Genomic DNA, 7,757 nt, shown 5'->3' on the forward strand with positions numbered 1-7,757 from the left:
ATAACAGCGAGATAGTCCCAGCCCCGAAACTACGAAGAACAGCTGTAATGGATATCTGAATGCTGCCGTTCTGTAGGTTTTTTAGCGGCTGCTACACATATGTGTAAATTGGTATAAATAAATGTTACCATATTTCTTGTTACGGCAGTTTAATGGATAATATTGGCTATTTTGCTGAAAAATACTGCTCAAACTGTAGTTTCTTTGGTATATAATATAGAATTCACTCCGTTTCCTTCTCCCGTTGGGAGGACTCAACAGACCTCAGGTATCATGGAAGATAAACCATTCTTTTGTTCTTGGTTGATGAATAATGGATGGGTTCTCTCTTTCTCCTTACTATATGATGCATAATATTTCTTGCATGGTATACTACAGATACTCTGATAATACACATACCTAAACCTTTTTTTATGAAAAAAAACAGCAAATAAATGGCACATAGCACATTATTTACAGAATAATCTTGTTAATCAAGATTACAGAGAAGTAATCTGAGGATAGTAAATAGTTTGGTCTTTAATAAAGTTTTTATTTCTTTATTTCTAGAAAACATCTTTGTAGTAGTTCTGTCCAGCCATTTAATAGGCTGTTTGGTGGACACTTTGGGGGCCACTTGTCTTCTCTCATGCCCATTGTTAACACGGGGAAGAATTTAAAAAATGTCTTGAAAAGGTTTCTGGCTAAAACAAGGCCATATAAAGTGTCATCTAAAGTGCCATTTAAAGTGTCAACCATTCCTGCCTTTTTCATCCCATTCTGTTAAAACAATGAAAAACTGCAGATCTGTTTAGTGTTTGCCATGATAGATTATTGTTAAAGCTTTTATTGGATTAAATCTCATCTTAATTCCATAGAGTTTTGCTACCTTCGAAATATGAATTTGAACTCAATCATGACTGATTTGTACATCCTACGAAATGTGACTACTGGAAGATATTGTCACTGTGATTTGGTAATACTCCACAAATTGTAAGATGAAATGTTTTTTAAAATTTAAGTTTATGCTAATCAATTGTGATCTTCATGTGAAATAATATACTTTGGAATTATATTAATATCAATGATGACTATATTTAATTGCGGGGTGGGACTTGACTAACCTGATCCACGTATTTCACTAAACGTTTAATGCTAATCTCTAAAATATTGACAGATTACAGTGTTTGACTTTGTGCTGACTCAAAGGCTAACAAGCCACAGTTTTGCTCAACATAATGATTTAAGCACATTAAAATATTTCTAACAGCAGAAGAAAATATCCTTATCTTAGGGTTGAACTGTAATATCCTTGGTGCTCTCTGAGCTTGGTTATTTGTTTGCAGAAATGTCAACATGCAACTAGGTACTTTCAGTGCTAGGGAGTATCAGGTTTGGTTTTTCTTTATATACAGTAACTTTTCCTGCCAGTGTTGGTGGGAACATGTTTTTTTCTTCTTGACCAAGCTAAATCTAAAAATGCTAGGGAATTCTTGGAAGTTTGGCATTCAGAAATATCAATCATCAATAGACACATAAAGATAAACTACATTTACCCATCATTCAAAAGATGCAATAAATGTACTACCAAGCTTCGATACTTACTTGGGTGAAAGAATGGATTGGATTGAGGCACAAAGACTATTGCCTTCGAGGGGCATGCTTTTTTATGGTATGTAAAAAACAAAATACATAGCTATTTCAAAATACATTACATTAGGACATTATATTATGCACTATTATTATTATCATTATATGATGCACTATTATTAGTATGGGAATGTAGAAAGTTAGCACCCACCCTTCTCTTAGGAAAAAGATATTCTAGGAAATATTAAAAGGGCAGTATATTTCCCCTAAAAGGGAGGCAGAAACTCACATATACACACTCACTTTTGTCAATGGGCCATTAAGGCCTGGGCCAGTCTATTCTACATAACAAAGATCTATCTCCTTCAGAAAGAGCCATAGTAGGAATTGCTCAAAGCCATTTCATTACATCATCACCCAGCAAGAGTCAACCAAGCCTGGGATTCAAAAGACAATTTACAAAGTTACCCCTGCATGGCCCCATGGGAGTCTGACAACCAATCAGGATGCAAGCTCAAATTCAAAGCCCAACAGAGGGCATAAAACCCAGGCACTCTCAGCCTATCTGCCTTTTTTTTTTTTTGCCCAGAATCTCAAGCCATGTGATCCTGTTCATCAATAAACCTTCTTTCCAAACACCTTCCATGAATTCAGTGTCTTTTTTCCTATTTGGAACTGAACCCAGAAAGATATTTCTTCCAATAGGAGAAAATTAAAGAACAGCATTGTTTGAAAATACCGGTCTGGCTCTCCACAATGGAGGCACTGATTTATCCAAATTGTTTGAATATTATTAGATATAAAGATATCTTAAATGAAAAGGGGGAACTTAAAATTAAACAGGAATTAAGTGATCAAGGGATTGAGATATGGTGGTCATATGTGCAGATACAATCTAGATAAGAGAAGGATGATAAATCTATGGTTTCTATAAAGAATTAAGAGAATTAGATCAGATGAAAAGAGGACAGATGAAAAATTAATAAACAAAATATATAACTATTTGTTAAATATTAACATGGAAGAGGAACAAATAAAAGGGAAATGCTAGTATGGGCTAAAAACTTTGGTTATCCAATTGAGTTAGATAAATGGCAGAAATTATGGGATAGAAATTATATATTAACATGTCTACTAGATACAAAGAAAATCTTTATAAAAAATTTTATAGATGCCATTTTCCACCCTCAAGATTAGCAAAGATGTTTAAGGATAAATCTGCAAAATATTGGAAATGCCATCAGACATCTAGTTTGTTTGTACTATCATATGTGGTAGACATGTCAAATAGTGAAAAAATATTGGACAAAAATACATACATGGCTGGAAAAAATGATAAAACAGCATATTGATTTGAAATCAGAGATATTCTTTTTGGGCATTTTACCCCATAAATATAATAAAGGGAGTGCACATTTGATTTTACATATACTGACTGCAGCTAGAATTGTATTTGCACAACAATGGAAAAGTGAAGAGATTCCAACAGATGCAAATGTGATTTAAAAAAATACTAGAATGTGAAGAAATGGAGAGGCTAACACTTATAATTAAGGAAAAGAAAGAAACTGAATATTTTTTGACCTGGAACCTATTTTATCAATGGTTAACTGACAAAAACAGAAGCTAGAAATAGGGAAATATATGGAAAGGATCAGTTATATATTGAAGGCATGTTAAATTGGTTAAGCAAACATCATCATCATCATTATATTATATTATTATTGTTGTTGTTGCATAACAATAACAACAACAACAATAATAATGTAATAAATGTTGTAAACATGTTTACATTTAAAGAAGTAGGGTGATTCAATTCATGAATGCATTTTGAGATTAATATAAATTTTATTCTTAAAAGAAGAGGAAATTAAAATAAAATATAAAAACAAAAGACCAGTCAAGTGAAGCAGTGGGAGTGGAGAAAGAACAAAGAAACCTGTAACTGCCTGTGATCAATTAATTATAAGCACCACTGCAATCGGACCAGCCAGAATAACTCCAGCTTCAAGTTGAATATAAAACTGTTACAAGCAAATATATTTAGATCATGCTTAGAAGTTGTTAATCTAGTTATTTTCTTTTTCAGGATATAATATTTATTTTATTTGTTGTATGATGGTTCCTAGTTGTTATAAACATAAAAAAGACTTATAAGAATTCTGTTACTAGAGATAAGGAGAAAGAATTGTCTTCTGGGTAAATTTTATGCAAATGAATAGCTTCTTTCGGCAAACAGAAAAATCCAAATGGACGGGGGCGTTCTTCTTCAGTCTTTACATTCCTTGAATTTATACGTAATAAGTTGTGATAAATTTTGCTAAAAATATTGCCAACATTCTAAAAACAACATGGGTAAGTCCTTAAGACAAAAATACCAGTAGACTGCCCGTAATTTCTGAAGAGTGAATTAAATACGTAATAAGGCAGAAATCCGATAAAACAGCAGCAAATACACCTCTTTTGCTTTTCTGATCTTGCTTCAACCAGTACAGCTTTGAAACGGATGTGAAGTACCAGAGTTTATTACATTTGTAGCCATCAAAGTGAAAACACAAGCTTTCATTTGAAAACTTATTTATCAACGTTGCTGTTTGGTAACTCTTTTCTGTGGAAGCACAATTCCTGTTTTATTAGGGCTAATATTAGTTAAAAATTGTTGTTGCCTTTGTGTCTGAGAATACTTTATATCGGTTTTTCTCTAAAATAAATTTAGAAAGAATAAGAAGTAAATAAAAAAACAAACAACTTTTCTTCCCCACTGAACTCTTCATCATAATAGAGCATCACTTCTTGTCTTCAGTGTTCCTTAAAATAGTTTTTGTATCTTTAAATTAAAAGTATCTTTGTAACTAAAGTGATTGGTTGAAATTAGGAGATGAACCTTTGGGGCATGTCGGTACCCCCCCTCCCCCCTTACAGGGCCACCGCACCAGAATTTCTGATTGCCATGCTGCTCTCAAAAATGCTTAAAACCTTGTAAGTCTACTGGTCCAATTTTCACTTGACAATAAGAAAATGCCTTGTGGTCAATTGATCTGGGGGATAGCTTTCTATGCAATCTGCATAGAAGCTGTTATCATCAGAAGCTGTTCTCTGAATCCCTCTGCTTTCAGGAATGAGTGAAATCAAGATGAAATGAGAGATCAATCAAAATATAACTAGGACAAGATATAATATTGAATTCTACTAGAAATTTGATTTTATTTTGTTCCAGCATATGTTCACATTATTAAGGATCTGTTCACACAGTTCTACAGAGGAATTATTAAGTCTGTCATTTGTACCTCAATAACTGGTATTCCTCCTCCATGCACATATGTATATGTCTCTGTTTTTTGTATATATGTTTGTCTTATGTGTATTTTTTATCTGTTTGATTGTACGCCGCCCCGAGTCCTTCGGGAGAGGGTTGCGGCTAATCAAATAAAATTATTATTATTATTATTATTATTATTATTATTATTATTATTATTATTATTATTATTATTATTATTATTATTATTATTATTATTAGTATGGCACAGCAACCAAACAGGCCTGGTACAGACTTCAACAGATAGTTAGGACTGCAGAAAAAAACAATTGCAACCAGCCTGCCTTCCAGTGTGGATCTATAAACCGCACCGAACAAAAATAGGGCTGAGAAAATATCTACAGACCCCTCACATCACTGTTTCAACTTCTCCCCCTCAGTACACAGCTATGGTGCATTGCATGCCAAAACAGCTAGGCCCCAAGATAATGTTTCCCTGTGCCATCACTCTGCTGAATACAGTGGTGCATTTCAGCCGGTTTTATCCGGTTCAAGCGAACCGACAGCAGTGATGGTGGGAGGCTCCACCCACCTGCCCTGATGTCATCACATCCCATTTTTTATACTCTGCGCATGCTTATATGTAGTCAGAAATATTAGCAGATAAGGTCAACATAATTGTTTATAGAATAAACTGGGTTTATTAAAGAAAAGCAGGGAAAATTAGTTTGTAACAAAGGCAATGTAGATCTCTTTTCAAGAATCTGTATCATAATAATCACACTTGGGAAATAAACAGCATGATCAACAATGACAAATAATGAATAATACTCCCTGGTTTAAATTGACATAATATCAAAGTGTCTATTAGAGGCAAATAGAGATTGGCAGCATTTTTGTATAATAAACACATATTATTCATATTTTAGAAAAACATCAGCATTTAAGGAGGAGTTTAACACATTACTTTAATCAAAATTACTTTTGTTTTTTCAGTCTCTTTACTCTTTATGTTCAGTTGATAACCTCCCAAGCATAATAGCAGACAACAAAATCATGTAGTATTTCACAATGGGTTTTTCCCTGACTTTGTGAGTTTGAGTATCAAAAGTTAATCTACTGTAAAGTGCCTAATATACAGTTGGATTAAGACAGAATATAAATTCCATAAATAAATATGTAAATAAATAAAATAGATCAAAATACTCATTCCAAATTAATATCTATATATAGTCAGACAAATACATACTTGACTTAATTGGTTTGACACAACTGTGTAGGATAGTTCCAGGTCAGATTGCAAGTAAAAAATTAGAGGTAGAGGTAAAGTTAAGTACATGCAGAAAAAGTATTGGGGACACACACACACACACCAAAAGACCAGTCAAGGTTGGCAGTGGGGTGGAACTTAGAAGGGTTAGTGAAACTAACAGTAATAATTTCTGGTAACCCACTACTTTCGGACCAGCCAGAAAAAAAGACTTGCCCAATTTCTATATATAGTTCTCACACTATGGTTTTGTTAAGTTAGGATGATTAATTTATTTTTTAAATAAACAAATCAAAAGAAAAACTGGTGTGTTGTTTCAGTGTATATGAGAAACTAGAAAGAGATGACTGGATTAGTTTGTCTTTTATACCAAAATCAAGAAATAACACTATTGTATTTCAGAAAATGCATGATGGGAAATGTAAGTAAGTTAATGAAAAGCAGTTTCTCTTCTCCTGTATATTCTAAAAAGATGTTCCGGATAACAAATGTATAGCTTTGGAAAATAAATAAGGTGAAAGTTATAACATTGTATAATGTATTTGAGATATTTATTTTTCCAAACGATAGAAAATAGTCTCTATTTTCACACTTTGAAAAGTAGGTAATTTTCCATTGCTAATACATACAATGCTAAAAGGGTTATACTGAAATTACAGCAGATGGCAGTAATGCATAGTTATCTCCGTATTTATTCTGCTTTGCTCTTGTTCATACTCTTGTTCATACTAGGTTGAACACAGAGATCTAGAAATAACATTGGTGTTCTCAATTTTGGAAAAGGACAGGCAGTATTTCACGTGAGTAAAAAAAATACATTTTTAAAAAATAGCACACAAGTTTCATATTGCACAACTTTCATGTCATTTAGCAATATTTTATTTATCAATATCACACAATTTTCATATCATTTATAAATGTAATATATTAAGCAATATCACACAACTTTTGTATCACTTAGCAAAATTACTGCTCAATAGCAGTAACTATGAGAGGAATCGTGGAGTCCTAGTGGACAATCACTTAAAGATGAGGCAGCAATGTGTGGCAGCAGCCAAAAAAGCCAATGCAATTTTAGGCTGCACTAACAGACATAGAATCAAGATCATGTGAAGTATTAGTACCAATTTGTAAAGCTTTAGTAAGACCACACTTAGGATATTGCATCCATTCCTTCAGATGCTATAAAATTTGCTTTCCATTTATTGAAGGTCAGAAAGAGGAGGAAGAGCAGAGCAGCAACAATGGGAAAATACAATATAATCTAATGTATTTCCATATAAAGTCTCTCTCCCTCCCCCTTTTCAGGATTTTTGCAAATTTTTCATTCACTTCAAATTGAGTCCTGTGAGTTTGCTTCAATATTTCACTAAGTACTTTTATTTGTGCAGATGCAAACAGTAAAACATTGAGACTGTCTTATCCTCACATTTGGGGGACTAAAAAATTGATTTCTTTGAATTGTGACTTTGTTTCTGGTAGCTATAATTCTTTTCAGTCCACATTCTTTAAAATATATATATATATATATATCAGAACTTCTTGTCTCCAGTTCTCCAGTACACAAATATATTATTAACCTATGACTATATGGGAAAGAAAAGGACTACTTTTCTTTGCTTTCAGCTAATATCTTCAGTTACTCTAAGTATCTTTTGCTAT

This window comes from Natrix helvetica, assembly GCF_964273705.1.
Source record: "Natrix helvetica genome assembly, chromosome: Z".
Lineage (NCBI taxonomy): Eukaryota > Metazoa > Chordata > Lepidosauria > Squamata > Natricidae > Natrix > Natrix helvetica.